This window comes from Excalfactoria chinensis, chromosome 1, assembly GCF_039878825.1.
Source record: "Excalfactoria chinensis isolate bCotChi1 chromosome 1, bCotChi1.hap2, whole genome shotgun sequence".
Classification (NCBI taxonomy): domain Eukaryota; kingdom Metazoa; phylum Chordata; class Aves; order Galliformes; family Phasianidae; genus Excalfactoria; species Excalfactoria chinensis.
In genome coordinates, this window is record NC_092825.1 from 89,663,066 (window position 1) to 89,687,037 (window position 23,972).

Sequence of the window (23,972 nt, forward strand, 5' to 3'; positions counted from 1 at the left end):
AGCTGTTAGTGCTAGCAATATCGGTTCTTTTACTAGCATAAAACAGTGACCTGAACCTGAGCTCCTTTTTCTAAATCTGTAGAACTTCCTTGTCATCTAAATTCAAACAAGATTCTTTCTAGTCACATTAGGTGCTTCCTCTCTGCCCAGAAATACTTTGTACCCTTTTCATTAACAAACTGGAATTATTATGACTAATTACAACTTGAAGCAAAGCATAGATTGCTCAGAATAATCACTCAAAAATATTTTTGCTTTACCAAATAGAAACTTTCTGACTTTGTACACTGGTTGATGTTTTCAAATAACATGAATTGAAATGCAGCATTTCTCCTTACTGATATCAAAATGCTTTACTATCGGAAATTGTATTTCTGTTTCTGAGAATATCGATTCGTTATTTCACTGAAATTCAGTGTTTGTCAAGAATTTAGATCTCTCAGTTTTATTTTATTTTATTTTATTTTATTTTATTTTATTTTATTTTATTTTATTTTATTTTATTTTATATTGTAGAATTAGCTATAAAGAAGTAATTGTAAATTTCTAACCGGCTCTCATTAAAGCATAAGCCAACTCCAACCAGTCTGAGCAGCTGACTTAAAAGCTTTCCATTATTTTCTGTGTGTACTTTCTCAGACTTCCTTCCCTAAGCTGCTCTACTCTGTGTATGTATCTGGTTGTAAAAGGTCCTTTCTCTAGAAAAGTGGGATTGTGCTCTTCAGCTGTGGGTGAAGATTTTTTTCTGTAAGAGGATAAGTGCATCCATTATCAGTGAAGTTAAAACACACAGATAATTCCATATTAACTATCAATGCAGACATTCATTTTAGTTAATGTAGTTTTTAATAAAGCTTTCTATAGCCCATCTCTGTGCTGCAAATTCAAATTACACCCTGTTCTCAGGAACACAAGCCAACAAAATCACTGACCATAGTGTCACAGACTTTACCCCAAAAGTGTAGATGCATACGAAATCACCACTTTGATGATTATGTTTATCTCCAGCAATCTTCAAGGAGATTATTTACTCAAAGGCAAAAAGTCTTCTTCCTATATCTAAATGAACACTGGCATGAGCATTTGATGATATGCAAAGAAACATGCAGTTGCCCCAACATATGGGGAGAAATCTTTTGAAGGCTCTGTTTATATATGTCTACTTGTGCAATACATACACCGTGGGTTATTGTTCTTGTTAGAAGGAAGAGTATTTCTAAGTACTATCCCTTTAATTTTTGCAGCATTTGTGGTCATCAAAGCTAGCACTGCAGTCAAATCTGCTCGATGTTTTACCTTCTTTAAGGAAATGTATATGGGCACCTGTTAATAGAAATTATAATTGAAAATATAACATTTGGGCTGATTTGATTTTTGTTTGTGGTTTGTTGTTTTTTTGGGGGCAGGGGATTAGATGTGAATCATTGTGGTTGTTGGCTTTGTACAACATAAATTTTCATATGAATGCTTTTGAAAAGAATTAACTGACATACAGACATTTTGAATTCTATAGACTTGAAAAAATGAAGTTTTTTTCTTTACTGTTATGTTATCAAATTGTTTTCATATAGCACCAGGAATGTTTCTCTTCTAAAGTATAATTGTTTTGCTTTGTTATGCCTGAGGAAAGAGAACTTATTTGGTTTTACTTTCTGATTTTCTCATTTTAAAGAAATGCTAAAGAACACACTTATAGTAATCAGTATGAGTATTTGTTGGTTTTGCTTATCATATCTCTTTCTTTGACTTGGATCGCAAGCAACCCTTAAGAGGCCTCCTATGCAAGCATATGAACATAAAATAAATAAGATGAACATTTCAAACAAATTGCTTACCTTTATTTTTGATTCAACCATCCATTATAAACGTGCATTATGCTACACCTCATGTTGAGATGAGCGCTGCAGGAGTCATGAGCAGAGCAGACCTGACTGCCGTCCTGATTAGATCACCAGCAGAGAAGCAATGATTTAGAGACAATTGGCTGGGCGATGGCTGATGATGCACTGCAATTGTGTTCTTTAAAGCCATGGAAGCACAGTGAAGTGATCAGAATCTGGAAACCTAGTACTTTGGGTTCTGTTCCTGATGTAGACACATCTCACTTGTGAATCTGTGTTACATAACTTAAACAGCTGGATCTCAGTTTCCTTATTTGAAAACCTGTGATAAAATTATTATTTCTCAGAGCTGTTCTGAGAGGAGCATACAAACATCACTCTGGGAATCCTGATGATGAAGAGGGCAGTGATCTGTGGCAGACTGTCTGGAAAGCAGCTGCTGGTGGACAGTTCTCTGTGCTTTCAAAGTGTAGAGGAATGTGCCATTGACTAATAATTGAATGCCAGAACACACAACAAATTACTATTATTATTATTAAAATCAGGTTGTTCATATCACATAAATGGAAACTGTAGAAAAAATGTTTTGTTTTCAAAATACACATCCCTTTTAATTGTATTTTTAAAAGAAGACATTCTACTCTGGAAAACTGACCAATGAAAGGGATGTTTTTGTTAGGTCACCTCTAATTCCAGCAGTGATGATGGGTAGAATCTTATTTTCTATGAATGGCTCTTTAGATAACCATCTCCTCCCTATGTTTGCCTGTCAGAACTATAAACAACATGGGCTCACCCCCAAGCCAGCAGTGATCTTTGAGACCTTTGATATCTTTTGTCTTGGGTATGGGAAAAGTTTGTTAATGTGTTTTGGACAAAACATTGACAAGTGTTTTCCCAACAGAAGTTTTGGAGACACAGATTTGCTGGAAACAATTACCTCAGTGTTTGGAAATCTCCACGGCCACGTCACCTTTCAGCATTTCCCAGAAGAAACATGTTCCTGTCTTCACCAAGCATGTATTTTCCTGTTCTGAGAAACTGTGTTTTTCTGGCACTGAGAAGGGTGACATGATGTGCACAGAGGAAACTGAGAGATGGAGAACACACCAGGAACTGATACTGTTAGAAGCAAGTGGGATGCTGAGGAATGGTTTGAAGATTGGAGGGATATGGATAGCAGAGAAAACAGGATTTTAGAATCAAGGGAGAAAGGAGGGAAATTTTGCATAAATGAAATGAAAATCTAGGAACATAAAAATAGTTGGGGAACATGGATTTCTCTTAGTACAATGAAGTCTAAACTTCACTTACAGATGTTGTGAAGTGTGAGATTTTGATCTTCTTCATTCATTAATATAATTGCTTATAATGGGAGATGACCAAATGACAAACTGCCGCTTGAATGTTATCCCTGCAGGACACCATTATTATTTGCATGCTTCTTTTACTGTGCATAACCAATTAAAGGCCAATTCCTGCCACTGTTTATACATGCAGAAAAGAGCACCAATGATGTGTGCTTAAATTAACTTGTTGGAATTTGGAAGCAGATGAGCAAACTTCCCATGCATGCTTCCTCACTACAGCTTGCATTCCTTCCATTATAACAAGAGCAGAATCTGAGGGAGAACAAGATTTGGTGGCTAGGGAGAAGTGAATAATAGCTATGACTCAATCTTCTGATGGAAAGGAATATTATTAGTGCTACTGGGAAAAGAATTTCCTTTCTGTGAAACAACTCGCTGTTGTGGCATCTGTTTAAAATAATAATAATAATAATAATCCTTTCTCCTGGCACATTGTAAAATAAAAGCTGAAACACTTATTAAGAGTTCTGCTTTCTTCACACATCTCCTTAACAGTCTCAAATTCTATTTGCTATGGTGCAACTACTTGGAGAATAGTGCAACTGTAGTTAGCTTGTTCATTTTCTAAAATGGATAATCTTTCTAGCATCTTCTAGATGATTGGGTGTGAATAGTCTTTTCTGCTTTTACACTCATGGGAATATTTTTAAGATTACTTGCGTTTAGAAAAAAAGTTAAATTAGCCCTTTAAAGAGAAACATAGAAAAAAACATGGAAATAGTTATACTTACATGTTGCAACTTATAATAAAGAAGCCTTTTTTTTTTTTTTTTAATTTTTTACTTTAAAAAAGTGTTGGTAGACAAGTTTCCTGTTTGTACTTCAGAGATGTATGACACACTTTTTTCCAAAACTTTTTATAACCAGAAATACTTTTTAAAAAGTTGAATTCACTCTCAGTATTTTGAAAATTAAATTTGGGCAACATTTGGCAGAAAAGTGACAATCTGTCTGCATAAGCTATATTTGACCTCTTGGATTTGTATCTCTACCTGAAAAATATTTATATCAGAAAGAGCTGCATGAAAATAAAATTCTTAATTCAGACTCTAAGCCTGAATAATGAAGTTTCTGCCATTCGTTTCTAAGGAGTCAAATTTCAACTTGGTTCATAACATCATTTACATTTATAGTCATTTAAATACAAATCATGATATTTTAATAATTATTGTCTTTTGAATGTCTAACTTCTGTTATTTTGTAGGTGACTGTGATTAGTTTGATATAATAGAAGACATACCTAAGGTGGAAAAACGTCTTAGGAACTTTTGGTGTATAACTTCTAGCAGAACAGAACAATGAGTATCTTCTCCTTGAAGCTGAGGCTGCCTCTAACTTGAAAAGTTATATCCTACTTCTTATGTTCATTTTATATGGATTTTCTTTAATATTACTAACAAAACATGGCTGCAACTGCTTTGCCCTGAAGGTTTATCATATATTCAGTAGGCCCTAGACTTTCTACTTATCCTTTACGTACCCTGCTTCTGCATCAGTAGGCTTCAAGCTCAGGAGTTTAAAATTTAAGGGGGTCTTAAGAGGAGTTAGGCCAACATATTTTGCAACTAGAGATTAACTGGATTCCTACTGTTAACCTGGGTTTCAGGTGGAATGCAGCACCTTATTTTTGTTGCCAGACTTAAAAGAATCCTGACAGAAATAAAAAGAGTAAAAAGAAAGATCTGTCTATTATTTATTGGTTTGTCTTCTTGACACCTGTTTGATAGCATGTGGCAGCATCTTCCATGCTCTAATATTCATCTAAGATCCCAGCAGATAGTGTTTTGGGGCTGTGGTGACTTTAACACAGGCAGAGGAAGGGAAGAGGAGTGGAAAGAGATTTTTGCAAGCCTGCTAGGTACTATAATCATATTACTAAATAAAGGGGCAGAAAAGAAAAAAAGATGTTTTTCCAAACAGCAGGTGCACAAAATAATCAGACAGGAGAGGGAATAGCCTTTGCAGTCATATATCATTTTAATCAGTGCTTCACCTCTCTAAATCCCCAAGCATAAGCCTTTCCAAGCATATATGTGTACAAACACACATAAAATACATAAATGATCTTTAATATTATTGCAGAATTTTGCTGTTTCAAATACTGGGGTATAACAAACATATTCTGAAGTCCACCTCCTTCCAAACTATAAAATTTCATTAGAGCTAAAATTCTCTAAAAGCGCACAAATCTTGTCATTTTGTGAACAATCTCTGGGCAGTGTAGGTTATTTTAATGGGTGCATCATTTTAAACTTAGCCTTCACCATCTGTTCTACCGTCTTCACAAATGGGAAAAGAGCATAATTCACAACTGTATCATAAAATGTAAGATGAAAGTGATTTAAATGGGTTTATGTTCCTTATTCAATAAAGTTTGCATCTGTTATGTTTTTTTTTTTTTCTTATAAAATGTGGGAGGACTGGAGGATTGTGTTACCAGGAACGCTTTTTGTAGTTTTCTTTAGGAAAATAAAAATTTGGAGTCAGATTCGTAGGATAAGTTCAGGTCTGTTGGCAAAATACAGTTTTATAAATGGGGCAAATATGAGGAAACAAAGCAAAAAACATCTACAGAATTGGCCAGAGAATTTGAGCTATAAGAGAGTAACAGGAGAGATAAAAACCCTAGCCACATCATATGTGAATGATTCTGTGTAGCAACATTTTGGTGGACCCGAATGCCTCTATTTTCTCTGCTAGAAACCTCTGATACTGATTGCAGTCATGGCATGATGGTAATTCTTGCTTAACGTTAGCTCCGCCTTTTTTCCTCCGAGGTATTCTTTTCTTTTACAGTCAGCTAGCCTCCAAAGGAGTTAAGTCCACAGTGTTGGCATTGCAGACATGTGAAGAACTGAACTGTGCTCATTAGCTCTTCTTTCCCAGAGCAATGTTAGAGTGGTGCAGGCTCAAAAGTTCTCCTTGTTGTGATAAGAATTTATGTTGTGCCTTCAGTATCCTGGGTTGCCTAGAACTTCTTGAAGGTTCTGTCTTCATCCTTTTACTGAAGATTATATTATAAGGCCTTAAGAGACCATGAGTAGACACATGAATTAGGCATTTATCACTCAGGGAAAACTCTAAGCATTGTGCCCAGAGTTGCATCAGCGAGTTTGGTAATGAAGTTTGACAGTTTGTGTTTAAGCTTTTGGGGTGGAGGTGTGCTGGGAATCTAAATATGAAAAGATAAAGAAAATCACTCTAGAAGGAAAAATAAATAAATGTGCTGGTTGGGGAACCAGACTCAGTAAACATCCCCACACACATTTTATATGTGAGAATTCAGTTAATCCAAAAATATTCTTAAGGTGAGCAAGCTTCTTTCTTCTGAAAGCATTACAGAACTGAGTCCTAAGAATGTAAAAATGTTGTTCTGACAAAGCTTGAGAAAGATTATAAGATTATGCTGAAATCCAGCACAATTTCATTGTTTGTTTAGTCTGAAAAGAAAAAAGATTTGTGAAAGAAGGAGATGACACCTTTATAGCCCCAGTTATTTATCCATACGTCTTTAATATATGTTTGTATTTTGGCCAGAAGCATAAATATCAAGTATATGCTTCTGAAAATCATTCTATTTGCATCCAAAGCAACCTCAGCATTATGTTGTTTGTTGGTTTTTTTTTTTCTATACTCTTCTTTTAAGAAGTCATATTTATAAGTTTAATTTTCAGAACACACGTTATGTCCTCTCATACACTGTATTTTAATCAGTGTTTGGATATATTAAAATTTATATTCCTATTTTTAAAATGTATTTGGATGCGGTGAGTTTTTAAGAGTTGCTATGTTCTCCCAGATAACTGTCTTCTAAATCATTTCTTCAATGTGTATTTGCTCAGTAGGCTGGCTGTTCTCTACATAAAACTCCTGAAGCTGTATGTGAAGTGTTTCATATGAAGAGAAACTTCAGGCTGTGTTCCTGGAAAAAAGGCTTTTGGGGGGTAGAGGGGAGAGGTGGGTAAAGGTGGAACTCACATTCTCTTGCAAGTGTGGGTGGATAGAAATGGGCTTTCTTCTAGCAGTCTGAATTTGACCCATAACGTTTTGTCCTTTTCTAATTAAGTGCTTAAACAGTCATCATATGTGGGCACTTTCCAAGAACTTTGCAGTTCAAGTTGCAATTAGTACTGACTGGAGAGTTTTGTAAAGTTACAAGTACCAGAAAAATGCAATAGGGTATTTTGAAGGAACATCTTCAGTAGGTGAGGAAGCAAATCCACTGCTGAAAAAGAGAGATAAGAGAGTGGTGGAGATAAAAAAAATCAAATTAGAGAATTATGTGCTCCATTGCTAAGGCTTATATATCTTATTTATTCATGACCTTTGTTGACTTATTAAACATACTGATGTAGATCCTTAAATATGTATTGATACCATTTTCTGAAATGCACTATTAGTAGAATCACAGAATTATTTCATTTGGCTTCATAGGGTCTTGAAATAAGAATAGTGCATGTGTCTACATCATGAAAGGTGTATACTTTATTTGAACTGGTTTAAGGTGTCACTTTTATTAAATTAGTTTTAGACCTATTTTCTTCTCATCTTCCCCAGCCTAAATGTTCACAAGATAGCAATCTAAAACTGTATGACAATATAAGTAGTGTCTCCTGTGACCTCCATTAAGAGAAGTTTGTCACAAATCTGACTTAAGGAAGTGGTGGAAATAGCACAACTAGATTTATGAAATACCAATAAAAACCTTTTATATAAGAACATCCCAAGAGACCAGTCTTCTGTGTGTTCAGAGGTGCATAACTCACTAACAAATCTGCCTGGCAAGCTTGTTCAGGAGTTTGATTTATTAACCAATTCAGTTTAACAGTTTATGGATTTGTTCATTTGAACTTGTTAGACATGTTCTCTGCACGTATTTAAAGCACTACTGAATATGTACCTGTGATACTAAATGACAGTTGATAACTTTTATGTTACTACTGTTCCCTCATGCTTTCCGTAACATGCTAGAAATGGCAGTGATGTGAAGCAGTCTCCTGTGAGCATTAATGGTCTATTTTGTTTTGAGTATCACTTGTAAGAAGCATCTCAAGGATGGTGACACATCTCATCTCAAAAAATATTTTTATTCCAAAACATACAGAGCCTATTCTGTAATGGTTATATCATTGATGTTTTATTCTTCCTTTGAAAATTCTGTCTGCTTCCAGGTGATATGCAACAAATAGATTTGTATTAGTGTTTACATCCTGATACACATTGCAGACAGGCCCTCTCCATCACAAAGCCTTTTTCCATCTTAATAATTCAGCACAGCTGAGAGAAAATTGCCTCCCGCACAGGCACAGAGAAACCTTATTCCCTCTTTTCTGAAGAGGCATCATGTCCTTCTGAAGGTGCAGTACTATCACTCCATGTTTGTCCACCAACCAGAGTGCTTCCATCTATACAAGATTATATCAACTATGAGAAAGAGAAATGTGACCTGTTATGAGGGAGAAGGCAGTTACAGAAATGGTCCTTGATCTGCAAACTTTTGTAGGACATAGGATTGTAGACATTATAACAAACTGAATGCTTCATGTATGCAGTTAGCATTATTAGGAGGATGAGATGAGGGGAAGAACTTTTATTATCCCATATGTTTATTCTTACAGTCTTTAAGATATGAGGTTTACATACAGTCTATGCAGACTAAGCATGAAAATGTGAATTCTTATGCTCAAAATATCACAGCATGCAAGTGTAATCTGACTGATGTACTCGTATGGTCTTAACTCAGAACAGTTTCAAAATACTGGATAATGTGCTATTTTCTTTTTCTTTTAAAATGCGTAGGCCTTAATCACAGTTTGCTTTTTTAAAATTATGGTCCATGCATTTATATTCTTCCTAGATACTCTTATTAGCATCTCTGTTACTAGAGAACTGTTAACCTGTTAAATTGAGGCCTTACCTGGACAAAAATATCTTGAAAGCACAAATAATTCAGTAAAATTAATTAAAAAGGAAAAGAATTGAGAGAAAAAAAAAAAAAAAAAAAAAAAGACAAATAATCAACATTACACCATGCTTTATATGGTGGAAGATATTTTCAAAATAACTTAAGTTTCAGGTTACGATTCTTCTGTTATTACTTTCAGTTATGCAATTCAAATGCCTTTCTGATGACATTAGAAAGTACACATTAGCAGGCTTTGTTTTAGTTGCTTTTTATTTTTTCTTACTCTACAGTGTAAGAGTTGTGCCTATAGGACTTAGATAAAAAATTGTAGCAGTTTGTGGCTCTGTAAGAACGAGGGTAAATTAACACCAGATTAGCATCTAGTAAATTTTCCTGAAATTAATCACAGTAATTAATAGATGGCAGAACATCTTTTCCTTTACTGAATGAGCAAAATTTCTCATCCGATCATGTACTCAGGATAACAAGGAGGAAAGTGATGTTAACAGAAGGCTTTTTTCTTTGCTGTGAATTTGGGAAATCCTCTCCTTCCTTTGCCACCCACTCTCAAAAAATGCTGTGATTGTGGCTGGCAGAATGAAAAGCAAACATTCCTGAGCCAGATACTCGCAGCTGTATATGTGTCTCAGCTGTGCCTACCCATCTGCAGTAGTTGCCATCTGCCAATTGCTTTAGTTGGGGAGCATCTGGAAGGTGAGCCATTTTAAAGAGAATCTGCTGCACAGCAAAGAAGCAATTTAGTCCTCTTACTTTTTAATTTCATTTCCCGTTTATCTTTTCTTTTCCATGACTTCTGTATGAAGTGGGAATAGTGCCACTTACTTTAGTAACTCCTCTGTTTCACTTATAATTCATAATTTTAGTCAATAGCAGCACACCAAAAATGGACCTAGGAACACACAGTCCCCTCCAGTACCTCATGGAAGAAGGAGATAGATCAGACTGTCTGTGATGAGGATGGCAAAATGTGATGCTCCTATTGTCCACCATTTTCTGATCATCCATGACTAGATTCCTTAAGTACTGCCATATTATGTGACAATAGTACAGGACAGTTTAGGTCTACTTGTTTCAATTTCCTTGTTACTGAATTATTAGTAGGTAATAGTTTTCATAGATTTGGCTTCCAGGGATTTTATTTTTATTATATGTTTATTCTGTTTTATTTTCAGGTACAAGATTTAGATGTACAAACATCTTGTGCTCTAAGCATACCTTAAAGATGTACATAAAATAATGCAGGAGAACTTCCTATGAATTTTAAAGAATACTCAAAAGCCCACTGCCTCACATATTTATGTAAAAAGAAAAAAATGCACTGATCATCAAAGTGAAAAAGTAGAGTTGCAACTCTGAGACTTCTTTAAAAAGAATGATACTCTAGCCACCTTTACTTGTTTATGTTGGTAAAGTTTCTATCATGCTTTAGGAACAAAAGTTAAAGTTGCATTTTTCTGTGTTAATTTTTTATTTATTGAATTAACTAAGAATTGGGACTCCTGGTTTGCTGCTTTGGAGAGGATTTTACTCTGTGTTGGACTGCTTGGCCTTCTATTTAGTGTAAGGAGGCTAAGAATTATCTGTGCCCACTGAGGCTATTTTTATTTTTTCCCCCGTAGTACATACCTTCAGAATTAGCCAATAATAATAATAATGATTAAAAACAAACAACAAGCACTCAAAACCAAAATGAAACCTCTTCTTGGTATCAAAATTTGGATTTAATGGCGAGAGATGATTATCAGATTTATGGAAGCAATGAGAAACAAATGCATTTAAATGTCTATTTAGTTCTTTGCATCCAGATCATACCCATGTTTGAGGAAGTGCCAAAGTGTCACTTTCACAAGGCATCTACATCAGCAGCTATAGACAGCTGCACTTGGTTGAGGACAGTGAAATTTTATAGCTTCTGGAGTATTATTTTGAGATGGGCAATCACATTTAGCTTAATGTTGCTACCTGTTAGTATATCTGCAGGTGCATGGTAGTTCACTTATCAGTAAAGAGAGAAATCTGTTGACCAATGATCCTGCAATGGCTAAAAGTTTTAAGAATTCCCTGCATCATCTTCATTACAAATACTGTTTGCTGACGTAGCTGATAGCAGTAATTAAGATAAGGTAGTAGTCTCAAACTGAGAAGGAAGAAAGTAGTGTGACTGTGGTAGGATTTCTGGTCATTCTCAGCCATGCTTTACCAGCTATACTAAACAGTCTGTAATTTTCATGTACAGTGATAGCCAAAGCTGGTCACAGTACTCCAAGTGAGACTTTTCCTATTCCAAGATGACTAGTAGGCTTACCTCATAAGTCTGGGGAAAAGGAGCCTGAGGGGAGACCTTATCACTCTCTTCCTGTATCTGAAGAGTGCTTACAGTGAGAGTGGGGCAAGTCTCTTCTCACTGGTGACAGGTAACACGACGAGGGAAAATGGCCGCAGGTTGTGCCAAGGTAAATTTAGGCTGGACGTTAGGAAACACTTATTTGCAGAAAGGGTAGTTTAACACTGGAATAGGCTCCCCAGGGAGGAGGTTGAGTCACAGTCCCTGGATGTGTTTAAGAGCCGTTTGGATATGGTGCTCAGAGATATGATTTAGCAGAGGGTTGTTAGAGTTAGGGTACTGTGGTTGGACTTTATGATCTTTGAGGTCTTTTCCAACCTGAGTAATTCTATGATTCTATGAAAGTTTTTCTATGCATGTGTTAGGTGGCCCAAGAAGTCTGGATTTATATTTACTGTAAAGTTTGAGCTTGCATGTTATGGAAAAATAGGAAAATCTAATTCCTATGAAAATCTAACTCAATGAAGACTGGAACTCTGCAATAGGTTACTGCAGCTGATGTCCTCAGAAAGTTTAGTCTCTGCCATGGATGTGTATAAAAGACGTTTACTTGAAAATAAGTCACTAAGTACAAAGGCAGAGCTGAAACTGCCTTACTATGGGAAGAAAGGCTGAATAATCTCTCTAGCACCCTTCCAGTTCTGTGATGTCTATTAAGAAGTTACTTAATAAATGAAATCATCCAGAGTATGTTACCTTTCCTCTGGATTCATGCTGTTTTGACTCTTCCCCTAAAGGTGAGATGCGTCTTAGGGTTTGAGCCCTGTAACAAATACATCTTTGCACACTTGTTAAAGAAAATCTTGCAGGAAGAAGGTTTAATTGCATTGTCGCCTCATGTGTTTTGCAAGAAAAAACAAACAAAACAAAACAAAAAAAACCACTTACCCAGGAGTGAAATTCTAGTGGTTCTGACTTAAAACACATTGTGAATAATGCATACAGTGAGTTTTGTCCAGTTTTACCCAGATCAGCTACAAAATGCTCGAGGCAAGTATGAGCTGCAGGCTGAAGTCATTAAGGACAGTAAATTTGCAGGGATAAAAATAATGATAATAATAAAGCAATATAACAGTGTAGGAAATCACTCAGATTCTGAGCACTGTATTGGAAAATATGGTGTTCCTAACTGCAAATCATACTGAGTTGCATCTTTTTATATGTCATTCTTGACATGAATCCTTGGAATGATTATAGAGAGTAATATGATGTGCACATTGACATGAATAGGTATAACACTTTATCTCAGTGACACCTCATGCCTACAAAATTTGGAAAGATTACTGTGCTAGCAGCAGCTTGAAAGCAGTCTTCAAAATAGCAAATATTCTTTAGTTTGCAGAATTCTTTGACTCTTGTAAGCAGGAGTGAAATATTGGTGTTTTTGAAGAGAAGTGAGCTGTGGATATTTAAACATCTTCATCTCTGTCTATCATTTATAGTGCAGATCCTCTCCAAAGCTAGAAATTAAACTGAACTAAAAATTCAGAAAATCTTGAAGTGATTGTTTCACAGAAACTCAGTAGCTTTAATTGAAAAACAATCTGTAAATTATTGCAGGATTTGCTTTCACTTTGACCCATGCTTACATAAGGCTGGAAGGAATAGAACAGATCTGTAAATTAACACACAGGTCTATTCTGTAGCATCAAGAGGGCTTAGTAACTTGCTATTGTGTTTTTTATGCACAATACATTTCATAGCTCTGTTAATCTATCATAGACTGAGTGAGCATATCTTTCAAAATGAAATAATATTTAGTAGGTGGCATTCAACTGAAAAAGCAAATCCGGCTTGCTGTATCAAAGTAAGTTGTAAAGTAATCTCACCAAGTAGAGAGAAGGCTGAGAAAGCATATCATATTAAAACAAGCAAAAAGAAAAGGTTATTTTTGAGTTCCCTGCTTATTTACACAGCACATCTGACACACATAACTTACAGGATTCTGTTGAGTCCATTTTCCAGCTACCTTTTCAGCACTGTGATTAGAATATCATGCATTGCCTACTAAACAATGATTTATTTTTTTTTTTAATTTTTTTTTTTTTTCCTAGCGCTGATTTGTCACTTCCGTATTGGTGTTGTATTTGCAAGGTCAGACAGAAATGGTAAGAGTGCACAGATGTGCCTTGTCTGCCTGGCCGCTCCAGGCAATTCACATGCTAAGGGCTCCCAGAGCTCATAGGCCACCAGCTGGGAGATCTGTAACAAAGATGGTTTGGAGAGAAAAAATGAAATAAATAACTCAACCTCCGCCCTCTTTTCTGCCTTTTCTCTTTTCAGGTTTGCTCAGGAGCAAATTGTTGCTCAGAAGTAGAGGCATCATGCCGGTTGGGGCAGTTTAAAGCTAGGATGATTAGTGACCAATGCTTCTTTTTTTTGACTATGTTTAGGCCAAAAAAGGTGACATGAGGAAGGCTCTTGGGCTGACCAGGCTAAACAACGAGGTGAAAACTGAAAACTGTTTCGTAGTACAAATTTTAAATCTAAGTATCCTATGTCCTTATAACTTGGACAGACGTTGTCATGGCCTATTTGTGTAGTAAGTCTGAGATGGAAAGAAGCTTTGTCTATTTTTTAAGGTGACATGAGTTTTGAGATGTGAAGAGTGACTATATGTCCACTAAGTCTACAAATTCTACACATTCTAATTCTAATAATTTATTCTAAACTTCTTTAATGGATGCTGTCTGAATAGCTCTAGTTAGTCTTTGGAATGGGCTACTCACTCAGTACAGGGAAACTTTTAGGAACGGTTTTGGCAACACTACCAGGCCTGGTGCAGGGGTGATTGATCTGCTTTGCATGGAGAGGATGGGGTGGGCAACCCACTTTGCTGCTCAGCTGAAGTCATGGGAGCTGAAGAGCACTGACTGACATAAAGCTCATGCAATGTTTCTACCAAATATGTCTGATTTAAAAAAGTTTCAATTTTTTTTTTTTCTTAAAATAAACAAAAAATAAACTGTTTCAACATTTCAGTATGCCCTCCCCTGTGAGCATGCAGAATTACTGTTGGGGTGGTGTTGGGAGGGGAAGGACTGTATAATCTGAACAGAAGAGATCCATATGGAAGATCGGTAGGGAGGGGCAGACAGATTGTAACAAAGAATAAAGAAGGTAAATCCTCTTAAATGGTTTAAATAGTTTTCTGACAGCATTGCATTTTTTCTTGAGTCCATGTTAGCCAAAATACAAGCATTAAATTACAGTTCTGTAATCTGAGCTTGTAGAATTATGTTTACATGAAAAAGGACTGCCAATAATTGATTTTAAATAATAAAATGGAATAAAAGGATGGGATATGTCTCCAGTAAAATCTTGAATAGGAATTTGGGTATAATTTAAGTTGGATCAGTATTTTATTCTAATTTATTTAGGTGGTCTTCTGCTACAGGAAATGTAGAAACTAGGCCCAAAATAATGCACAGGTGTAAGACAATGAAAGACCTCTGTAAGCAGCTATTGAAACATTGTTCTTGGTTGTTAGACTATCTTTTATTCCATTACACTTTTCTTATACTTAAAATCAAACTCCTTTTTCAAATGTTGACTATAGTCCATAAAAATATTTTCGGACAATAAGATGTTCATTAAAACTCTAATTTCCAATGTATGACTCATTAAGGGTGAGATAATAACAGTAACGAAAAAGAGATACTGACAATAGTTGCAGCATTTTGTAGTATTATACTAGAAAGGAGATTGTTGGCACAAAAAAATTGACACGGATTACTAGACTCTGACTGTCTTTTAATTTTACTTCCAATCTTTTTTTTTTTTTTTTTAATTTTTCACTTAGAGGTTGTGTTAAATGAAATAATTTCCTGCTGTGTGCTGTCTTTCTTATAACTTGCCATTATTGGAAACCACAAGCATTTCCTTATTTGCAATTGCGTACTATGATAACATTAAAAGATACATCTAAATCAAGAACCTAAGTTACTACTGATTTGGAGGTTGGACCATTACACTATGACTTTGTTAAAGCTATATGTGTAATTCTGAAAATTACATCCTCATTGAGTCTAGTGGAGATCGATGTCATTTTTCTCTTAAATATCTAATACATGATCATGTATGCTAACCACTATTCACATCTTGCTTTCCAAACTTCCTGTTGGTGATAAAAATTGTTGCACAACTGCTTTATGCTACAGCCTGAGAATATAAACTTTTGTTAGATAACTTTTATTAGTCTTCATTAATTTTAGTCAGATTCTGATTCAATATTATTTCAGTAAAAGAGTATAGTAAAAAAAAAAAAAAGCAACAAAGAAACTCACTAAGGGTATACAGTAATGAAGGACATATGTGACATTCTGTGCTAAGAAAAGATTTATGTAGAGAAGAAACTAGGACTATGTGTCATTGAAGCCTGTTTCAGAAATTAACATGAACAAGGACAAGTGAAGAAAATATTCACAGCTCCGTACATGTTGTTATCCTTTTCATATATTACAGTGTAATTATTATTTTTAAAAATAAGATGGTTTCATACATTTTTTTTTTTATTTTTTTTTTTTTTTTGTGGATGAACCACATGAACTGCATTTTCCCCAGTTAAAAAAAAAAAAAAAAAAAAAAAAAAAAAGAATAAAAATAAAAAAGAGTGGTGATATCTTTATGTCAAACCACTGGAACTAACTGAAAAATATCAGCTCTGATAGAGAGGTAAAAGAAAACAATTTTTTTTCTACTCCAGGGCTGGATTTATAACTTTGGAATTACTAACTGTAGTTTGACCAGTTCCTGGAAAATACACCGGTCTAAAACAAGTCAGTGTCTGATTGGGAGATCTAATCCATGCAGTTATGAAACACAACACTGATGAGTAAGTAGGCTGTATACTCTTAGTAGAGGCTAATATCTGTCCAACTGTGTTTATTAAAGATAATTTAGCAATTTCTGCAGAAGTATGGGTCTCAGGCTAATATTTTGTTTGCTTTCTTCTTGGAGTAGGGATATTCTGTCTATGAAAATCAGCTCTGCCTTTTGTTTGCGATAGAACCTTATTCTCATCAGTTCTTAAACTGTTTTGCCATGTGGCTATGCCCTATAAATACCATTGCCTTATTTACTCATGGATGTGCCTTTTGCAGTGTATGAGTCATTTCATTCTGAAGTAAACAGAGCTCTCAGAGATGCCGCATATTAATTCAAAGTATGAGGTTGAAATTACATTTGAAGGCTTCGGTACAATACAGTTCAGTGGTTTTTTTTGTTGTTGTTTGTTTGTTTGTTTTTGTTTTATTTGTTGTTGTTGTTTGTTTTGTTTTGTTTTGTTTGTTTCCGTAGAGGCAAGAAAAGGAAAACATACTTCATAATAAGAATTTGAACTGCATTTCTGTTTTGTACTGTTTAATGCCTCCTGATATGATGCTGAGAAAGACATACCTCCTGAAATCATGTACTGTGACTGACTAAAAGATAAATATATTTATCATCAACTATATCTCACTTCTGATCAAACTTTATAGTCATCTAATCTTTTGTGTACTCTCATTTTTTTCTCCAAGATGGTTTTGTTTCTCTCCTCCACTATGTTTTCATATAATTGCTATAAATGTATAAAATATGCTCAGGAAAACTGCAAGTCCAGAGAGATAAAACTGTAAATTATTTCTAATTTTATTATATTATTTATATATTTCTTATAATTTATTATATTATTATATTATTATTGATAATTATCTCAGAAGAGAAAAAACAAGTATTTTTCCTTAAGTTTATCACTGGCATGACTGCTGGCTTGAAAATGTTAATATGAATTAAATTTACTAATTTAAATGAAATTTTCAAAGAACAAAAACATAGGCATTAATACATAATCAAATTTTATGTATGTTATATGGGGGATTAGATAAGTAAACAGTTTTTTTAGGTATGTATCAAGATTCTAGAAAGACATTATTTTTACTATGAAGTCAACTCTGGAAGTAATGCCTCATATTTTATTATATTGGCTTACAACATCAGAGGCTAATATTGGTGATATGGCAGCAGAGGTTCAATATCCCTGCCAACATTCTGTTACATTTTGTTGCTATGTGACAGATGGTAGCAGAGAGGCATTCTGACACAGTCGCGTCTGACATGGAAGTGTATATGGAGTAAAGGTGTGTTATTGAATTCCTCAATGCAGAAAAAAAATGGTACTCAATAACATCTATTGACATTTGCTGAATCTTTATGGAGACCAGCCAGTGGAGGTGAGCACAATGGAACAGTAGGTGTTGTGTTTCAGCAGTGGTGACTGCGATGTAAAAGGTAAGACGTTCCAGAAGTCCATGCAGAATTCTCCAGTTGTGGCACACAGGCCCTTGTTCATCGTCAGCAAAAATGTTGAGCGCTATGTTTCAAAATAGTGTTTTGTTGCTGAGAATTTGATCTATCAAATAGTTTTATTGTGTTCTTTGTATCTATTGTAGTTTATGTGCAAATATATGGGAGTGACCTATGTATAATCTCTGACCCACTTGTCTTCAGCCAAGAATTTGGTCTGTTATCTGTCTTGAGTGGAGATAGAAATTTTTATCTCTTAATCTTGCAGCCTACACTGTAAAAATGCATAGGAGTAAAATTGCTTGAAAAACCTGAAATGCTTAAGTTTTTTTTTTTTGTTTTTTTGTTTTTTTGTTTTTTTTTCCTGACTTTATTCTTTATTTTCATTGCTCTAATGGGAAAATTGTGTATTTCTTAACCAGCAGAAGGGAAGGTTCGTTTATGTGTTCAAAATACTTATTGATGTATACATAGCATTGATTTTATTTCACTTAATACAGCACAAGCAGTACACTGAAAGCAAAGGCAAATACTGTATAACAGTTTAAAAATAAACGTTTTTTCCAAAGATGAAATGTTTTGTGACAGAAGTTTATGCGTTTGGATATAAGTGATGTGGCCATTTTAAACTAACCTTGTAAGTTCAATAAAACTTTAATTCTTTTGTGTGGAAGGTGAAAAGTGAGTAATGAAAGTACCAGTTATTCCTTACTTTCCATTTTGAGTTTCACTTCACAGATTTTTTTGAGTTATCACTTGAACTTAAGCAAAAAAACAAAACAAACAAAAAACAAACAAACAAACAAACAAAAAACCCAACTCTCTAGCAGTTCTTCCTGAGTTATGAATTTTAGGCCTCTGGTACTCATTTATTTCATAAGGATGCCTACATACTGTAGAATAGTCTCATGATCATGGCAGCCCCTGGTAGCAAAGAAATATGTTGAGATTTTTAGACACTAGGCATTAAGGGAAAAGAGCAGAGATTGGCAAGGGAACATGGTGAGGGGCTTGTAAGATTTCAAAGAAAAGTAGTGTGATAGTTTTAATTTTTTTTTTTTTTAATTTATTTATTTTCCCTGTATAAGAAAATGCTCCAAAACGTCTTGGAAATCTAGTGTATGTTTGTGTTATGTTTGTGTCTACCCTAACTCTTCAAGAAAGCTAGTGACACCTTTTTATCATGTTTCCCTATGGGGGGGAAACAGAGCTCTGTCTCTAAGTGAGACTCCTCTTTCGGAGCATCCAAGAGTAAATGCTGTTCATAGGCAGTGCCTACATCTTGGCGCACTACCAATACACCCAAATCTCAATTTGAAAATAACATGCTTAGCGAGAAGCATGTTGATTTATGTCTACTTAATTCTCACCTTCAACTTGTGAAGTCCAAGATTTGGAGTTTTAAGGTCTTGACCCTTAGCCAAGATGAAGTTTTAAAATGGAAAGTGGAGAGAGGATGGATGAGAAAGTTCTTGCAGACTGAAAAACTGATGAATGAATTCCCCCTTTCCCACACTGTGAGCATGCATGAGTGTGCACACACACAGACATACGCAGGCAGGCTGTGCTTATCAGAAGTGCAGCACGACCAAGTTAAATCTTGAATCATTCTGATACTCAATGATATTAACTACCAGTTGGAGGAATCGGGTTCTGGCTCATACATTAAACCTATTATGGATGAGGATTATTATGATTAGTGTCAATGGCTGCAGACAATACTATCACAGTAAAACAACTGTGAGGGAAATCCACAAAAGATCTGGCAGAGCTGGCTCCTGGAGAAATACAAAATAAAACATTTATTTTTCTTTGCATACAATTTGCTTATATGCCAAAAAGTAGATGCTGAATTTCAGTTCACGAATGAATGAGTCTCTTTGGTTTCTTTGAAAGGGCAGACAAATCTAGTAAAATTATATGGACAGAGCAAAAGTATAATTTATCCGAATTTTAAAGGAGATGAATCTTTTATGGGGTACATTCCTTTTAGATAAGTTAAGAGGTATTTGACTATGTAGAAGTTGTGAAGAACAGCTCAAGAAATTAATTTTGGTGACTGTTAAACGTGTGGTTCTAAAGTACTAACGTGGAGAGATATCATCAATGTGTATGAGATAGTTCAGAGCTTTGGTATGAGATTAGAACTTCTATTATTATGTTCCTGTTGTGTAAAAAGTCAAGTAGCTAGTTGGATTTAAACACACAAGCACAAGAACCATTAAAATAACTCTTCTGTTGAGTGTGTTTGTCCCTGCAAGAGGAAAATATGCTCCTTTCTAAAAAATACAATACAGTAACCAATATTTTCCATGTTAATGGTAGAGAAAAATATTTTCAGTAAGCAAGCACAGACTTGGAACACTAAAATTTTACAAATTAATTGCTAAGATTAGTAAATTAATCAGACATTTGTCAAAAGAGTTTTTTAGTAAAATGAGTGTATAGGTACGTATTTGGGTTAAAAATAAAAATGGATTATCCTGGACATTTTGCTTTTAACTGTTAGGAACAGGCCCTAATTGGAAATTATGAGTAATTTTCTACAAGAAAGACATACAGCCAAAAGTACTGGTTAAGAAAGCACAGCTATGCTATGCTGCCTTTGTGTATGTCAAGAAGATTAAGGCAGAAAAAATATTTTAAATCTTAGCATTTAAGCATGAAGATGATGGAAATGATTATGAAATAGTAATGGAGATGTTCTGCTAATATTTTATGCCCAAATGGAGCACAATTTATGACGGGAGCTAGAGGAGCTAACAGCTTGGGAAACAAAGGAAAGCTGATTTGTCAGGAATTACTGCAAATCTGAGAATGATAAACTGGCACATATCAAGGACAACTGAATCATTGGTTTCTTGTCTGCAAAAGCTTCCTGTCATGTAATAATGTAGGTAGCTAACATGGCTAGCTAATGATAATTTTCTCGTTAATCAAAGGAAAAAGAATCATTAAGCAGATTTGATTGCAACATAGAAGACATTAGATAAATAAAGGCATTGTTTTTAAATTATTGTCTTTGACAGAGGAATGCGGATTAATCAGCAAAAAAGTCAAAGTGTAGTGAGGAAGATGTACATGGAGAGAGACAAATGCAACATATGTTTTACAGTAGCATACTTTGAAGTCATTAACCATGTGAGAGTCAATGAAATTTGGAAAAACCTTACTTTAAACAGTCATTGGAGCTGAATCAGAATTTACATGTGATGACTATAAAAGGCCTAAATTTTGTTTGATAGAGGAAAATGAGATCAGGTTTTTGCATACATGTTTGCAAAAATAGTTTACATGCACCAAAGAAGCTCTATAATGTGTGTTTCTTTGGCCTTGGTCCAAGGTTTACATACCTGTGCATTTTATCATCTGTGCATTCTGCTGGGATGGCTTGTCCCTTTTCAAACTGGAGGGCTAAAATGAAGTCATCCCTGATGTACAACACAGCCTCATTATAGAGAGAGGCATCCAAAGAGTTAGCCTTTAAACTGGATAAAATGGCTCAGTGGTCATCAGAATATGATAAAACTGAGCTAGGAAAAGGTAACTCTCTAATCTTTTGGCTTAGTGAAGAGAAACACTGTTGAAAGAGTAAGCGTAGATTCTTAGGAGAGGAACATGGAATAAGACTGGTTTAGTGGTAAATGGTGAGTGGTGCTGAGGCCAAAAGCCCTGAAGGGAGCTGTCTCAGTCAGGCAGGACTGGTGCTGGGCTGCAGGCTAGGGTAGTGTTGTGAATCAATCCAAGCTGTAAATATACAAATCCAAAGTGTAAATGCAGGGGGAAAAAAAAAAAGAAAAAAAAAGAAAGAAAGAAAAAAAAAAAAAAAAAAAAAAAAAAAAGGATTTTCATCTGCTTGACATAGACAAAGGAAAAAAAAAAAAAGAAATATAAAGATGTTGTTTGAAATTTGAGGAATGAGGAGGTTGTTATGTTTACTGTGTTTGGGGTAGGTATGTTTTGTATGCAGCATGACATTTAGGAGATGCAGTTCTATAAACCATTGTTTTTTCCTTCTATATTCTTATTTATGGGGGTCACAGGGAAATAAATTAGGTGAATAGTGTCAGTGTTGGCATTGTCTTAAGCTGGAGCTGTAAAAGCAAACTGGCAAACTCTGAAGGAATTTGCATCACTAAAGTAGCCTAGAGACAAGACATAGTAGAAGCAACTTTTCTTAACAAAACAATTTGTTTTGTTTTGTTTTGTTTTTTCCTCAACTGCTTTTCTGGTTTCTGATGGATGTTCCATCAGAAATTGCTGCCTTTCACCTTTAGCTCTCTTGTTTTCTTAGCTAATCTTAGTTTATTAAATGTTACTTAACTGCTGTCTGAGCTGGCACTACCTGCTTGGAATGGTTCATTGCTAGCATTGCCATAATAAACAGACAAGAGGTGGAATCAGGACTACACAATTGTATTGCATTATTGTCCAGAGATTTGAATTCCAGCATTTTTATGCATGCTTTGCAGCTGCAGTTATTTGTGTTTGGTGTCAACCTCCTGAATGGTGGGAAGATTAGTTGAGCAAGCTGGCAGTGGTATGAACAGCATTGGTGAAACCGATAACAGAGATACTCACTCTCTCCTTTGCTTGCCTATTCTTTCGTCTTCACTTGTGTTATTCTTCAACCAACTGCACAAATTCTGTTCATTTACCCCCTTTTGATCTGGCCCTCTTTTCCCTCCATTTGGCACTATCTTTTCCACAGGAAGCAGATTATTGTGGCACATAAAAACAGAGAGGCAATAGCAGCTTCAGCAGATGTTGCCCAGCATGCTCAAATTGCAAAAGCATTCCCTTTAACAGGAAAATAGCAAAGCTGATACCTAGCACTTTGTTGGTACCATGGGGTCAGGCACGCTCTGGGACTGCTTGACTTCTCCAGCAAATTTATAACTTGGCACCTCTCTCAGATGGGACTTGGTGTAAACTGGAAAAAGTTGGTCTTGGTGGTTTCAGGGAAGTAGTAGCTTCTATTGTTCCTTGGTTGATGTTCAATTAAGACTGAATGAAAGTTTTCTACCACTGTATTATAAGATTTAGAAATAGGGATTTGTAGTGGAAATCACAGTTTTCATCAAGTGTCACTTTGTGTATCAGATGAAATGTAGAGTAGTTCTCATATGTGTCACTAGGAGCACCCAGACAAAATAGTTGGGAGATTAATGAGTCTTGTGCTGCGAGGCATTCTTCCAAGAGAAGAAGGTGCTTTGCTATTTTATCTTGTAGCCACAGGTGTATATTTGGTGTTAATAGTGCTCTTGAGATCATCAGGAGGAAAATGCCAGAGGCACTGCAGGATTTGGAATGGATAGTCATTTATTATCCTCCTGTACAGTCACTGTGAGAGAAACACGCTAAATTGTCTAGCATATAGTGAGGGTGGGGAACAGAATCTAAAGCTTGCTGCAAACTGCCTGCTGTGACAGAAACAACTCAATTTCTTTACAAAGTAACGGGCACATGTCCAACTTCAGAAGAAGTACAGTTAATAAAGAATGGGTGAAAAGATTGCTACTCTTGAAATGATTTAGAGCCTATCATCTTAAGCTTCTTAAAAATACTATAGCTTTTGAACAAAGTCCCAGAAAGTGAAAAGGCCTGTCCCTGGAACCAGTGCAAGAACAAGCTTCCAATAGTGGGAAACAAATAGTGGGAAACAACTCTTCTGTGAAAGCATCAAAGATTACCTTATGACATTCTGAAACAATAGCAGTATTCATGCCAGAAGGTGACAATTATCTGACATACTATGAAGACACCATGGGTAGCAGCTGAGGCCAACTACAGACTACAGTATTAGAACCAGCCTACTCTGGGGAGTGCTTTTTTGCAGTACTGCTTATAGAGTGAATATCAGATAATGAATTACCAGTGAAGGTTTGTATCAACTGAAACAGGGTTTTAATACACACAGACATTAAGACAAGGGAGGAATTAATCAGTACTGCTTTATGGCACAGTAATGAGTCATGTGTTTTCCAAATTCTTGTTAAGAGAGCATCTGAACATCCTGGGAGTTGAACTGATATGAATTTCAGTGACTCAGGTCAAATCCTGACATTATATCTGTGATTTTTACTCTGGGAGGTAGATCAGTGCAGGCGGCATTGAGAAAGTATGATCTTGTGAAAGAGCTCAGTACGATCTGAAGCTAGTAGCATCATGACAGATCCATGAGTAACAACAGATATCTGGTTTTG